Source organism: Ischnura elegans, chromosome X, assembly GCF_921293095.1.
Source record: "Ischnura elegans chromosome X, ioIscEleg1.1, whole genome shotgun sequence".
In the NCBI taxonomy this organism is placed as follows: Eukaryota; Metazoa; Arthropoda; class Insecta; order Odonata; family Coenagrionidae; genus Ischnura; species Ischnura elegans.
Genome location: NC_060259.1, coordinates 97,477,490 through 97,493,633, shown reverse-complemented (window position 1 = coordinate 97,493,633; position 16,144 = coordinate 97,477,490).

Genomic DNA, 16,144 nt, shown 5'->3' with positions numbered 1-16,144 from the left:
GCCTCACTTTGCTTGAATACTTTAGCCCAAAGTAGGAAATTTAGAAAAAGCTAAGAAATTTTAGATTACCTCATAAGCTAGAACGGGCAGACCAAGCGATTAACTTGATCGTTGTTGATCGCTTGGTCTATCCAGACGATTTTAATCTGCATCGCCTCCGAAACGTCGGCTAAGTTCGTAAATGCTGACAACTCTTCACGGTTTCACCTCGAAGACCAAGATAGTGTAATGACTAATTTTTAGCGCGGAAGCCTCCCTGATAGCAAAACTTTTATGCAAGTTAATCGACACAAATTGGACCGGTCGAAAGGGAAAAATGCGACCCTTCAATTCGTATGCTATAAGTCATTCATATGGGCGGGAGGGCTCCAATGTAGTACGAACTGTTTGGAGGAAATGGCTGCCTTTTCAATTGATCATGAAAAAATTTCTAAGGATAAATTGGACAAAATATGCTGGAAATGTCCATTTGATCTCGTTTGATAGTTTCAGTGCGGTTTTCCTAGATATTTGTTTGGAACAAGAGGGAGTAGAATGATATCTAGCTTATTTATTTATATTTATTATTGTCAAGTCACTCAAAGTCTTATCTTGATTTTAAGCTGAAATTTCTGTAGAAAAATGACACCGAAGTTCTCATTAGCCACGCTCATTAAAAAGAACTAAATTTAACAAGAAGTTAATGGCGAATTCAAACTGGCCTTTTCCGAGCATTGGAGGAGAGAACATTGTAAGGAGAAAATAATTACATCATTAGTGTTTGTTGGCTATCCATCATGCTTTGTTTTTCATTAAATATATTATTCCATGAATATTTTCAAGAAACGGAATTCATTTTTGCTGATGATCAGACATGATCTATGATTCTCATTAACTTTAAGCATATGCTTAGGCAAGTAAAAAATATTACTTCTTCACATTCGCTTTGACTATTTAGGTGTGACTGCGATGCAGATATTTTTGGCAAACACATATGATTTTTCGATATTTTTCATTTAATATTAACGAATATGGTCAGAATATTACTCGAGAAGTAGGAGAAAATTATAATACCCAGTGAAGTCCTTTTCGTAAAAAGGCTCGTTTAAGGTCTGGGTATTAGAATAAGGTTATTAGTTGCCTAAAATTGTAATAAATGGAAAATTATTACCCATATTAAGTGAACTGAGGACATTTGGCCCAAGATAGGGCAAAAAAAGCGTACAGCAGCGATGATGGCTAGGAAGGTTTTAGCACTATAAGATTCATCTACATCTACATAATACCTCGCAAACCACCTAAAATGCGTGTGGCAGGGGGTGTTAGGACACCAGTCTTTTGCACATAAAAAGGAAGTGCTCTAAGGGAAGTACGAATAGCCTTTATTGAAATCCTTTATGGTTCGGGGGAAAAACGAATTCCCATATCTATCCGTTCGGCTAAATATCTCTTTTAATTAACGCTTTTGTCGGACCTGGAAATATAGTGTGGCTCTTATATTATGTTCTCCGTGTCGTTCTTAAAGATATCTATTCTCAATTGTTCAAGCAATCTAAGCCTAGCGCGCAGCCTCCGAGTCGCCAGCGGCTCCCAGCCTAATTCTCTTAACATCTAGGTAACACTGTCTGTACGCCCGTAGCAGCTTTTGACGAAACGCGCAGCCTTCCTTAGTACTTTATTCAGTTCGCGGATTAAGTCTTTCTGTACTGGATCCCATACGCTCGCTGCATTTTCAAGGTGCGGTCGGACGAGAGCGAAATAGCACCTTTCTTTTACTTTCTCATCCGAAAATCTTCCCACAATGCGCTTGACGAATCCTAATTTCATCAGGGCTATGCCGCAAATATTCCTTAAATGTGTTCCCCACGAGAGGTTCGAGGTTATCGTAACTCCTAGGCACTTCACTTCGTCTGTTGCCTTTATGATAATACCATCCACAGCATAAATATAGTTAAAGTTGGACGAACTCCGCAAGAAATGTACCAACATGCATTTGCTCGGAATAAGTTCGAGTGCCCACTCTTGGCTCCACAAATGAACGTTGTTTAAATCCGATGATAGAATTTCATAGTCAGTGTGATCACTAATTTCGCGATAGATGACAGCGTCGTCAGCAAATAAACGTATTTCACTGCTAATTCGGGAAAAGAGATCATTAATGTACATAATGAACAAAAAGGTCCGATTGCGCTTCCTCGTGGAACACCTGATGTAACTTTAACTACATCAGAGCTAATTCCATCAAGAACTACTTCTTGTTTACGATCATTCAGAAAGTCGCTTATCCAGTTTACCACTGTTTCGTTCAATCCGCATGACTGTAATTTGTAAAAAAGTTTATTGTGAGGTCCTGTGTCGAAAGCTTTCTTAAAATCTAGGAATAATGCCTCAACTTGTATTTTCGATTCCCTAGATTTGAGAACGTCGTGAGGAAAGAGCGCGAGCCGTGTTTCATATGATCTGCCTTTTCGGAACCCGTGCTGACAGCCATGGAAGAAGTTACGTCTGTCCAAGAAAGTCATGATATTGCTAACGATGATATGCTCAAATATCTTGCCTATAATCGATGTTAATCATATTGGACGATAATTTTCTGGGTCATGTCTGTTTCCCTTTTTGAAAATCGGTGTATCCCTAGCAATTTTCTAGTCTAGCGGTAACTTTTCTTCAAACAGTGACTTCTTAAATATTATCCCTAAGTAAGGTGCGAGATGTGGAGCTAACTCCTTAAGGACACGCGCGGGTATTCCCTCCGGAACCGGAGATTTTCTATTCTTTATCGATTGATGTCGTTTAGTTATCCCATGGCGTTAAATAGAGATTTATTCCAACGGTTTGTCAGTATATGGGACGTCTACATTAAAGTCGGTATTGTATGTAGTGCATACACTTTTGAAGTGGGAATTTACCATGTTAGCTTTGTCAATATTTTCGGTGACAAGTATCAATTAACGAATCTACGGTTGAGTATTTTCCCTGAAGCTCTCTCGCTTACGACCAAAAATATTTCGGATTTTCTTTTATTAATTCACCAAGTACTTTTTCTTGAACTTTCGCTATGTCGTTCGCATTGATTTATTGGTTATTGAGCGTTGTGCAACGTAACTTTCTTTTCAAGTTGCTTCGATTCATGACATATCGAAATGGACTTTCTTTACGAGTTGTATAGTTTTCTCTGTTTCCTAAGGTCCCTTCTGACATCGTTGTTGTACCAGCGTGGTTCTTTATTATCACTTTTTAGTTTTAGCGGAACATGTTTTTTGATTCATTGGCGCAGAATTTCTAAAAAGTGTTTTCATGTTACATCTGTGCTTCATCCTCAGTTTTTTATACGAATTTTGTCTAGGCGTCGATTAGCATCTCGCCAAATTTAATGAAGTTACATTTATCAAATAAGTAATTATTGCGTTTTGGTTCAACATCTGACAATACATCAATTTTTAACTTTTCTAAAATTGCTCTGTGATCACCAATACCATCAATAATATTGATTTATTTCATCAACTTAGGATGGCTTAGTACTAAAAGGTCTAATGTCCTATTTCCTCTCGTAGGCTTGCCAATGACTTGGGCGATAGAGTGATTTGCAAGTACGTTGATTAAGATCTCGCTGATTTCTCTTTTTCTTGAATTCGGTGTTACACTGTAAGTATCCCAATTTATAGATGGAAAATTAAATGATTAATATATGTAAGCGATCGAAACACGTAATTTTCGGACAGTAAATTTTTGGAAGATATTTGCCAATAAATATCGGTGTGAATGGAATCAGGTCGAAAAGATAATGTTCAAAGTATGCGTCTTCATTTGGGATTACAGTAAAATCTATCGGCTTCTTGACTCAATCGACCAAGTGTGTCCATGGTGGAATTTTTTTCTATCAGCTAAATTCTCTTGCTACATCTTTTTTACAATGATACAGATTGTGGGTGGTATTTCACACTATCTTTATTTATATTTACGAGAGACGACGTGAATTGGCTTCATTAAGGTACTGAAATGTCACCTCCCTTTCACATTACCTAGGATCATGCGAAAGCCGTGGTAAAAATTCAATTGCACGATGTCACCCTATACAGATAGCGAAGAGCCCCATAAGATCTCTCGTTCTGCCGACAAAATAGGCATTATATAATCTGTAATTTGTAATTCTTTGTAAGAGGGCCTTTGCCACTGACAACCATACCATGGCTGAGTTATTCTCGGAAAGTTCCGAGCGCGTGCTAGTGGAAGGATAGTGGAGGTCAGATTCTTTTTCCTCAGTTTTTAATGTACTACTTAGTTAAATCGTAAAATAAATTATTTTTTATTAAGAAACTGATTTCTTCAGGAATTACTTTATAGTATTGGTGGGCATTCATGATATAATAATTATGACGTTGTAATATCCACATATATTTAATTACTGTGCATATTACGAACTCGTTATTCATCCATCATGAAATAACTTTTTACACCCTCAAATTATTTGTATCTCCATTTACCTCCAAATTGTGAAATCCAATAAATTGTACAATTACATAAATTTATCTCGAATTATTTTCTCTGACGATAATTACATAAAAGTTTTTCAAGGGATCATCATAAGGAGGGAGAAATCACTAGCGTCACTCGCTGGAGTTCAATGGACTAACCAATCATTCACCAATCGTGTTGACGGAGCAGAACCAGTGCTTCATTGCGAGGGAAGCCTTTATTTTGGCGCGGAGTGGCCGCGCGTGGATTTGCATCCTCATTTCCCCGGATCGCGTCATTTAAAACAGCCGACCGGGACATGACCTACCTGACGGAGCATAAATACTGGCGGGGTGTCCCGAGGGTGGTGCTCCCACGATTGCCGACGGCATCAGTCCCACGCGACCCCCCCTTCCCGCCTTCTCCCCCACCTCACGCCACCCTCCCCTCCTCCCGGGACCCTTCTCCCCGCGGCCGTAAACAGCGGCGAAGAACCGATGTAAAGGAGCCTCGCCGAGCCATAAGAAGGCTGTAGGCCTGGATAAGACACTCCACCACAATCGGGTTGGCACGAATGCTAAGGCCAGTTTACACAAACGGTTAGAAATGAATATAAATTAGCACTTAACGAAAACATTAACTTCGCAGCTATGGAGAAAAATTAGCGCGGATTATCTGTCTAAGCCATCCATCATTCTTCTACAAATCTATAACAGCAAACTGCCTATCACATCATCGTTGTCATCGGTGGTCATCAATCCTAAAATTGCTTTGTCCCAGCTCTCCGCCTAATTCTTCCATCAGCTAATCTTTTCACATCCACTAATTTCTTCTCTTTCACTTCTTTACCTGTTCCATTTATATTGTTCGAGCTATTATCTGGCCATTTTTATTTATATAATTTGAATGAAAACCTAGGTAAAAAATAACACACTAAGTGTGTTCCACACTCAATTTTTATCAATACCGAACATAGAGTCGATACTTTTAGATCATTATAAAGGTAAAAAACTACTAGATGTAAATTTTTTAAATACCGCAGGATCAGTGAGGGAGGGTTGAGAGGGGTCAGGTGGTGGACAGGGGAAAGGGAAGGCCACTAGAAATGAGCGCTTTCGAGGCCGGCCGGACTCCCTTTGATATTGTTTTAAAAAACTACACCATTGGAAAAATGGAACACAACCGAGTTTCTCTTAGCCCTACATCGGATATTGGGCAGCGGATTCTGCACATTGCTGGCGAGCAAGGGCCATCACATAAATAGCACTACCTTGGCTTGCCATGTGAATTGACTCGTATGGAAAAAGTACGAAGGTTAAAAAAGGAAAATTAGATTCTCAAATCGGCCGCAAAATTTGTTTTTACACAACGCGCATTTCAATGGTTTTTCCAAAGTCGCTGACAGCAGGGCGATCCGTATTCACCGTGAAATAAGACATAATTAGGGCTATTAACCGGAAATTTTAATCGTGATGACATGATTTATCAAATTCATAACACTTAAAGTTTATTACTTGCGATTGAAAATGTTGAAAAATTTCAATTGTTAAGGACATTGAAAATATTACGAATAAATTGGTCTACTGGGAAATGAAAAATTCCATTCCATGAGTTTTTCATTTCTCAGTTGATCTTGATTCTTGAGGCCGTAGAGCTCACCTTATTATCTATAAATATATCTGTCCGCACTCATCACTGTAATGAGGATATTTTTGAAAATCGATTAAAAAGCGAGCAAAGAGGTAGCATTTATCTCCTACGGGAAGTACTGGGACCTCCTCATTGTAGTCCACTTGGATAGCGGGTTTTTATTCACATTTATTCCATCTGTCACAGGGTTTTAACCAGATTGCGAGGGACTACATAGAGGGAGAGGCTCCAGCTGCAGCAATAGAGATACTTCGGCGGCTTTGTAATACTTACATTTCACTACAGGCAGTTGCACAACTCGTGTATCATTAGGGCAGAGAGCAATTTTTAAAATTTTGAATTGATATAATTTAATAAATGCTGCGTATAATAGTTTTAAAAAATTCTCCTGGCCTATGTTTTTGATGAAAATAGTAAATACATTACTAATAAAATCGGAGTCGTTGCTCAGTACTCTCTCCATCCCCTGTGCTTTTAATAGCCTCGTTTGTGTTTCTGGATAATTTACGCAGTGTAGAAGAACATACCCAATGCTTCGATGGCAATTGCATTCCAGGAGGACCCAGTCCGTCTCGTAAGAATAAAATCCGAAGATTCAAACGTGGTGAAGCGGATTTTTCCCCATTGAAATAAACACTTGCAATTGTCCACGATTATTGCGAGTGCTGTGGAAATTTTGAGATATTGTTTCGACTCGTAAGAGCTTGGTTTAGGCTGACCAATTTGCTCGTGTTCTCATTGGTTTTCGAAAGTGTCCGCAGCGTAGTGATTCATTTATTCCTGATGGTTGCAGTAGCTTTCCCTTCGCTCGCGGTATAAAGTTATGGATTCGAGAAATCATGATGTCTCAAATGTACATTCATAAATATGAGATTTTGTAATAAATCACAGCTTATTTCCTCATAACATTCGCATCGATCTTTCGTTAGCCTCGCGGGTGGTGACTTTTTCAAACTCATTCAAATGCGCGGTGTGTCAAAGCACATTCAGTGACCAACTAAAGAATCCATTATTTTTAATGTCCAAACGAGTCAATTGGCATGGAAGTTCGGAGTTGGTGCTATTTATCTGATTAGCCTAGCCGGACAGCAATACACAGGATCCGATATCTGATGAAGACTAATTGTAAGAGAAACTTGCGTGGTGTTCCATTTCACCGATGAGATAGAATGACTTAAAATAAGCTTCAATATAAAAATACGACCTGGATTTCAATGGGTGAGCATCATTATCATGTGATGATGAGTCATCGAAGCTACTGTCTTATCATTCTGCCGTAAGAAAAGTGGACTTGTCGCCTGCATAAACCAGCATTTTAATAGCTTGTATCTCAAAAACTTTTTGTTTCGTTACTTATATTTACTTGGCCACTTGCTATTCATCCTCAGATGACGTTTCATGACTTTGCGAAACTCATTTGATTTTTCTGACCGCAGCCAAACTAATTGTTTACCAATGGAAGCGCTCGGGAGGTAAATTTGTCCGATGAAACTATATTATGGGTAGCTAAAAATCTTTTCCAAAATAGACTAGATGCTGTGAGGACTCTAACCATCGGATAGGCATAAACCTATAGCCCTTCTTTTAATTTGACAGAGATACCCTAGCTCCCATCCTATGCCACTTGATTCCGCTTCGCCAAGTATATATAAGCGCATTATTTTTAATCTCCCTTCCAATAGTGCATAATTAAGGAAATAGGTCAGGTGGTATTTATTTAATACACCAATTTAGTGCTACGATTTAGAATAGTAGCATAATTATCAGTTAATATTGAGTGCCAAGCATACGGTCGATACAGAATAGTTCAATGGGCTTAATGACATTCTTCTTACCTCTCTTTTTAACTAGCAATAGGCGTCATAGTTTCAGGTCCTGTTTGTGTTCTATGGCATTCCCTCTAGAGCTCACTCATAAACTGTTTAGCCTGTCTCCGTCAACATCCCTTTAACTCGAACGGAAGGATTCATCGGCGAACGGCCGGATTCACCTCTGCGCTCGTAAACGGACGACGCTTTGCCTCTACTGAGTCCATTTCTTTTCTTGGGGTAGCCGCATAACAGATGCCAGTAGTGCATGCTCAGTAGATATTTCATGATATCATTTGTTTTGCTTTTAGCTTGCTACTATCATAGAATAATTTTTAAGAGTGATATTTTTTTATATTTAGTGCCACCTTTTTCCTGGTATTATTTTATTTCGCCTTAAATTTAACATTTTATTGATGATTGCAATTTCTATCCTAGTTTTATTTTTCTCCAAATTTACCCGTGAGGTGCTACAGTGTACTGCTTAAGGAATCTTTCGTAAGCTACAGCTTTTGTTTCCGCCATGTTCTTTGCTGTGGCTTCCAGAATTAAATATTGCAAATGTACGCTCTTTTCTAAGATCAAATTTCAGGATCTGTTATCAACATTTTTATCTCTAAAATATTAATCCCGCCTAGGTGTGCTTTTTGGACCATCGTAGCTTAGGCCCACCCTGCCAGTAAGCTGTTAAGTAATCCGTGAAAAAATGCCCAACGGACAATTTCCCCAGCTTGGGCCACCATCATTCCTTACTCAATCACTTATCCATGTCCCGAACTCATTACTCAATCCTCTGGACATGAATGCCTCTTCACCCATTGACCGGAATTCGCAAACATTGGGTCCGTCATTGGAGGAGTCGTCATGTAGGAGGCATGGAAATTCGTTTATAGTATTAGCCGCATGTACCCCACCCAAGCAATCTAAGGCGGGGAGAATTACTTAGCTAAAATGATTCAAATTATCCAGCCCTCACTCACATTAGTGCCTCCCAAAATTCCGCGCGTTTGAAGTCCATCAGGAGATGTCACTGTATACTCTGATTTAGTTTCGAATTATCTCAGCAATCGCCCTCACAAATTATTCTTTCGAGGATCATTTGAGGCTAAGGATACCAAGAATTCTCAGCGTTTCTGGGAAAAGTTGTAGTGATTGGAATACAAATATTTATGACTAATTGTTGATTTCAACGTTTTTCGTAGGTATCCTTCAAGCTATACTTCCTGCAGGAGTTTTCCTATGCCTATTCCTTGCCACTTTTCACCTCATTCACTAGAACCTAGCGCCAAATTTTTGGAACGATGAGTAAACTGTAAAACATTAGGGTAACATACAGTAATGGTGATATCTATAGGGTGGAGTTTAATGAAATAGACCATCCTATAGGTAACGCCTCACATTAGTTTGTTAAATATGTTTTTTCTTTCAAACTCGCAGTGTCAATCATCCTCGCAGTCAGTGCTGGGATTGCGCGCAAATCAGAGACGTGGATATAGTTTTTAATAATCTAAGAACTGAGCTTAATTACCGTCCCGCGTCCTGTTATAAATACGACAATCAATTATTAACAATTATCCCTATATATTTCTTCCCTTGCAAACTCAGCCTTATGAAACTACTAAATTGTTACTGCATTTGATGAGTTTATTCGCAGAAAAAATAAAAACGCAGTAGACTATTAAAGAAAAGTGATAATGAGATGCTATCTAATTTGTTCATTACTTTGCCAGTGAAAGTAATATTGAGCAGATGATATTTTTTTGAATACATTGAAATTAATGTCTATATCCACATTTATTTAGTAGATGGTATTGATTTGATTTGATTGGATTTATTTCTTTTACCTGGTCCAGACGAGGCCACAATCCGGCCCCCTCTTGCTCTGGACCAGGGCTCTCTGGAAAGTATGTGCATGCTATCAAAAAAATATTGGTATTTCGCAGTAATGTCCAATGACGCTTTACATATAAAAATTCTGATAATCTTAGACTCTTATATGCATCATTGATCGCTATAGTTGTTCCAGAAAGTTGTAAACATTATGTATTTCTATCGATGTACGTATTTTAAATTTTATTACTGTAATTTCAATTTTATGTAAATTCAAGGAAAAAATCTACCGAAATTCTCTGCTGTAATTAAGCTAAGTACCTAGTCTTAGTGACAGCAGAAAAGCCATTTTTATCATTTGCAAATAGATAACTGAATAACTGAGCACCTGGAATGGGATGAAATAGGTAAGTCATCACCGGGTAGTATAGAGAAAAAGAACACGCAAATGATCGAATATCTAGCTGCCTAATATTACGATGGTTACATCGAGAAACGATGGCAAATTTCATTTTCATCACAATTTCATACATATTCTTCAAATATTACTTTACCGAATGGCAAGCTATAAATTGTTTTTCTCAGAGTACATTTTCTGGAAATCTTATTTTCAAATCAAAATTTTTACTATGGCTATCATCTAAGCATAGTTTACCGGAGGTTTATCAATGTTGCCGGAAGAAATTGCTATCAGGTTCCTTATACCATAGAGAATCGAGATCAAAATAATATATATGCCAATCATTGAACAAATCTTTGAGTTGTTACCAAATGGAAACTGTATTAAAATCATGTTACCTTCATGAAAATGGCATTTAGCTCGTCTCAAGTAACTCAATAAAGTATTAGTAAAAAGTTTGATGGTTGAGTTATCCACATTCTCCATACTTTTATTCTGAATTCTATAAGGATGCTTCTCTTCCATTCGTCGGTATTTATTTGCAACGAGTAACTCCTTCAAAACTCACGCTCTTATCGTCAGTTTTTCAGGGTACATGGAGTACCTACTTGTAAACGTTTGCCTGTACCTAAAATTTGAATATTTTTCCTACCTATAGTATTTTCTCATATGCAAAATCTTTGTAATTCAGATACTAGCAAATACTGACAAAATTTTACTCTGTATAAGCTGTACATAACTTCCCAATTTTGCGCGGGATATGGTAAAACAATACCGCGCGAACTACAGTAATGCGTTACCTTAACACAAATGAAAATCACCGAAAGAAAAACGTTTTTGAATATAATGTCCGAGAGTGAATTCTTGCGAATCGTTCAGTCGCAACAGAAACTCTTTCAGCACTAGTTGTGAGTCTTCGGTGATGCCCCTTTCCCATAACTATCGTGCTAACGATCATTCCTACGATTGCCAGCCGAAATTGCAGTCCACATGCAAATCCGGATAGCCGTAATAAGAATTTCAGAACACCGCCACTTTATGGTGCTACGGCGTTGTAGTGGAAAAAAAAGAGATACAAAATGGTGGCGAAACCCTTACTTGAGTCAAAGATCCACTACAATATCCTTTTTCCTGGTGAATTCCGTAAATAAGTATGCGACTTATAAATTGCAGGGCTGCTAACACCATCATGAAACGGGCTTCTTTCCATTGCTGGACCTCCAGGGTGTTCAGTCGTGGCCGCTTGAAAGTAGTACAGCTGCTATATTCGTTGTGTTAAAATCTTATGAGTACACCCTGATTTACTTACTCGTGAGCACACTCGGGTATCAGTGTAGATATAACGGGAATATGTGGCATATTCATGGTTTAATCTATGCGTCACTAAATTTGGTTCTTAGAAGTAAATTTTATGTAAAAAAATCTCATTGTTTCGCATTTTTAACGATTTAATAAAAATTTCATGATTGTACCTGAGATCCAATTCCAATTGCGAAAATAGTGATACTGAATAGGAAAAAAAATTCAATATTTTTCATTCAACGCTGATAAGTATTTAATATAAGTAATATACAAATTTTTACATCAATTTTATGGTAAAAATCAGAGACGATGCAAAATTGTTGTTATTTGAAGTTTATTACGGGAAGGAAGTACTTGCAGCTACCAGAGAAGGTGTGGTTGGGATGATCAATTTTTTAATGCTGCTACCAAATTTTTATCCTTCACGTTAACTAAGTGTTTAAATTATAAAACCGTATAAATATAGATTAATAAAAATTTTAATTTAATAAATTAGAAGTTTAAATACTTAACTTGGTTCTCAGGTAAGTTAATTAAAAATAATAATTTTCATTATTACACACTTTAAACGATATAATACGCTAATAATTTTATTTTAGTGATAACACTGAATCACCGAAATCCGGGAGCTCAAGGTTAAATATTTTTTATAGAAGATTGAAGGCTTTCCAATTATCTGCTATGTAGGTATGCGCTTGGGGGCTAGTGCATTTTTGATTTATACAATCGTGTTGACGATATCTATGGGAACGGGGTGAAAAGGGAACTCACCTCGGACGAAGGAATTCTTGACTCGAGACGGATTCACCCTGGTTGGTAGGCATCTTCAGACACAGTGCAGCAACGACGGAGTTGTCCAGAATGCTCAACACTCGAATGCTGCGTCACGCTAATGTGACAGACGATGACCGCATTTTTCGAGTTGTGTCTGCAAAAGAAAATTGGAAATGTCATCAAAGTTGAACTGCCCTAAGCCCACCGAACCGATGAGGACAATCTGCCTTATTTGTTATCATCTGCATTTACGACCTTTGGAGTCTCCGTCTTGAACGTGTTTATGTCTCTAAAAATTGGGTCATGAAAGGTGCTAAGTGGTTACTGCCAGTCAATGCGCAATAAGAACATAATAACTATCAACTCTAAGTATAAGCACGAATTATTGTTCCCGTGCCCATGCTATTTGGAACTACACCTTTTACTTCCAACTTAAAGCTTTCATGGACTCCGATGAAGTATGAATAACAAACTATATTACTATATTACTATATACTATTAAATACTGATTTTAGAGGCCTCTCAAGTGGGTATAAAGGTGTGCGAAACTTGGATATGCGCTATTATTCCGGTATTGTCCGCCAGCTGTGACTAAATGGATTGTGGGTAAAGGCCGCTCGCGTCCCCTCCCCGATCGCCTCTCCCACGCCGCAAATGCACCAAAATTCACAGCAAGTGCGTTTTTCCTCGTTAGTCTAACTAATATTTGATGTTTCAGCATCGTCTGAGAAGGAACAATCTTGAAAGAATTACTCAATCATTAACGTTCCAGTCTGTATTTCATATGTCAGTGTCGTTCCTCGTCTTTCGCTGCTCTCAACCAAGTTTGGGTGTCCTCTTTCATGAATCTCTCGACCACATGTATAATAAAAGGAATATATATTTAACTTCAAATTTGAACGTTTCTCAAAAGATTTTTGAATTTCCACACCGCTTAGATCAGACATAACCGAAGGTACTGTGGTGTCTCCCTAATATATATCACCAGTCCTTTACGTCGATATTAAAATCCAGCAATTAAAAAAATCTTGTATTGGTCGCCTAACGCATTTCTATCGTGCCTTTAATATTTTTCCCATCTCACCTCCTCGCGCTCATCAGCTATTCAATTGCAAGTAGTACTTTGGCAGGGTGACCGAAAAATCCGTTCCTTTGAATTACCAGATATATAACTGTTTTCAGCTCTTCCTGAAGAGTTCTCAACCAGTTGATGAGCCTCCACAAATTTACAGCACCATATTTACTAAAAACGTATAAACATTTTTAATGAAATTTAATATAAGTATTTAATTGGCGTTTGGATTTCTGGTGGACTCGTTGAACGTCAGCAGCCCATTGGCCGTTGCAAGCCAGCGGGAATGGGCCACTTTACTCGGAGTTTATTTTTCTAATTTTCGGAGCGAATTCCTATAAACAAATCATAGAAAATTTCCAAAAGATACTGCTGATCAGTGCTCAACGTATTTGAGTATTTTCGGGAGGCAATTTTGATGGTAAAGGTTCAAGCCCAACAACATCATGGTTGTGTCATTCTTGAAGTTATGAGCACATAGGTCCTCAAATCGGGTCCTCAGATTGCCCTCCCAATTTTTATGTCGCAATGCTAAGTCAAATTTGTGCAATTAACAAATAGACCACTGAAAGGGATGAAATATGATTTGATACTTTCCCGGTGAATGATGTGGGTTACCTCTTCTCGATATTCAACAACATTTAGCCCTGAGGATGAGCCCCAAGTCGGAGCTTGAAACGTAGGCAATTATAGAAAAAATAACCTGGTGGGAATCCCGAGAATAAACCCACACTGCAAGGGATGTCGGAATTATGCTTGTGGTAGAGGGATGATGCCTCCTTTTTGGGCGGTATTCACTTGGTACCATCATATTCAAATCTTTTTTAATAAGCATCCACTTTTCACTTGGGAAGGAATTGAGAATCACAGATTTTATAACTTCTGCTAATCCTACGACGGGGGAGGCAAACCCCCAAAAGTGGGACCCTGTTTCTTCAACTAACACCACATATTCCTCTCTTAACTTGGATTTATTAGTCCTCTTGCCTTTTTACATGTCAGTATAGTCTTTCAATCCATTAAAATGGATTCCTTTGATGACACCCTTTGATCCCTCTCTTTTCGTTTTCACAGTAATTAGCATCATTTTCTCTCTATGTAAGTAATTTCGGTACTTTGCCTTGGATGTATCTTACGAAGCTATGATTTTTGCGTCAGCTAAAGTTGTGGGGACGATCATTACTGCTGCTTGGTTCTTGCATATACCTCTATCACAGTTGGCAGACGCATTTTCCCGCAGAAGTTCTAGTTTGAGTTTAGTCCTTAATGTTTATTTCAATAGAAACATTGAGATACAAATCGGCTGATTTCTCCTCAGTTTAATTTTCTTCGGCTGAATAGAGTATCAGCACCCGGTAGGAATATGTTTGAAATGCAACTGATTCGATCAAGTGTATCATAAATACCATTGCTTTCGATTAACAGCTTTAATTTTTGCTTAGTTTGTGTAATAATTAATGTGTAATATGCATTGTTTTCGCATCGATATTGAGTAGACGAAAACGCTCATCTATTGGCTCCTATGTATGATACGTCATTCTGTTCTATCGCATCAGCGTGCATGGTGTTTATCGTGTTTATAATACGATGAACTACGTGTGCATTGGAAAACGTAGGCGGATCTGAGCTGTGTAGAGGAAAATACGTTTAAGTGCATATCATGGAATCAGGTTTCGTGAAGATTTCTTCATATAATAATCCGAAGATGGATGCTTCAGTGATTGGTCATGCTGATTATGTTGGACTATACCTACATGCCACGGCACGAAGTTTTAAAGGTGCCCTGGAACTCTTTTTTGTTGTGTTGCCTCATTAATAATAAAGAGCAATCGACGGGAATCCTCATCAGAAATTAGGTCAAAGTGAATTAAGTATAAATGTTGTAACAGTAGGTAATTGGCCAAACGTTTGTAAGCACGATTCGAAGGTTTACGGAAGTAATAGTGTCGGTGGGTAGATAACTATCGATATTTGTATCATTATTTCAAGTATCGGACTAAATTTAATTTATCTATTTAACTATTTTCTCTTCTATTAGTAGTTAACTTACTTACCCGTGAAAAAATAATTTTTCATGTATAGTTTTGGCCCACGGTGACTGGTTCATTATTTAATTTCCGCAACTTCTGGGCTATTTAAGGTTTGAAACTTAAGCAAACATAACTGGAGTTACATTTTAGTCCAGTCCAAGTAGTAATATGACCATATTAAAAAAACGCCCTTTTTATCGACGTATTTCTTCTTCCGTAGAATGAATGTATTCAAAAGCAGAGTTCTAATTATCTCAATTTTTCTACAAGTTATTTTCATTTCGTCAATAGAGATATGTCAGTCAGCTATACATTTGTTTGGGTGAGGTTTAAGAATAGTATTTGTAAGGTATATCTTAAAATAATGATATTGAAAACTTGGTCCGGATGTTTGATCTTCTGATGGAAATCTCTAAGGCTGGAAATGAAATGTTTGATTGAAATATCAGACGATTTTAATTTCATTCATTCGGTTTTAATATGCTTCTCGAAGCATTTGTTAGCACAACTTTAAAATTGGTTCATTCTATATTTCTTCACAGTAAAATTTTATAGGTTTTCAAGGTACAAGTGCCTTGCTATGATTATCCATTAAGCGAGGAATCCCTGCGCGCGGTGTATTTCCTAAAAGTAGTCCCAACATGTGATGCGTAATTATGAGCTTATTTCACATCCGGTTTTGAAAATATTTGCGTCACTATGTTTGGCATAAAATTATAAACATTTTGAATACCCAAACTTTCACTTTATATCAAAAATTAATTTTCCGTTTTTTAGTTAATAGTAAGGGTACTGTTAATCTATGACTTAGTTTTCACGAATTAAGTCGTAATCGAGAACCCTA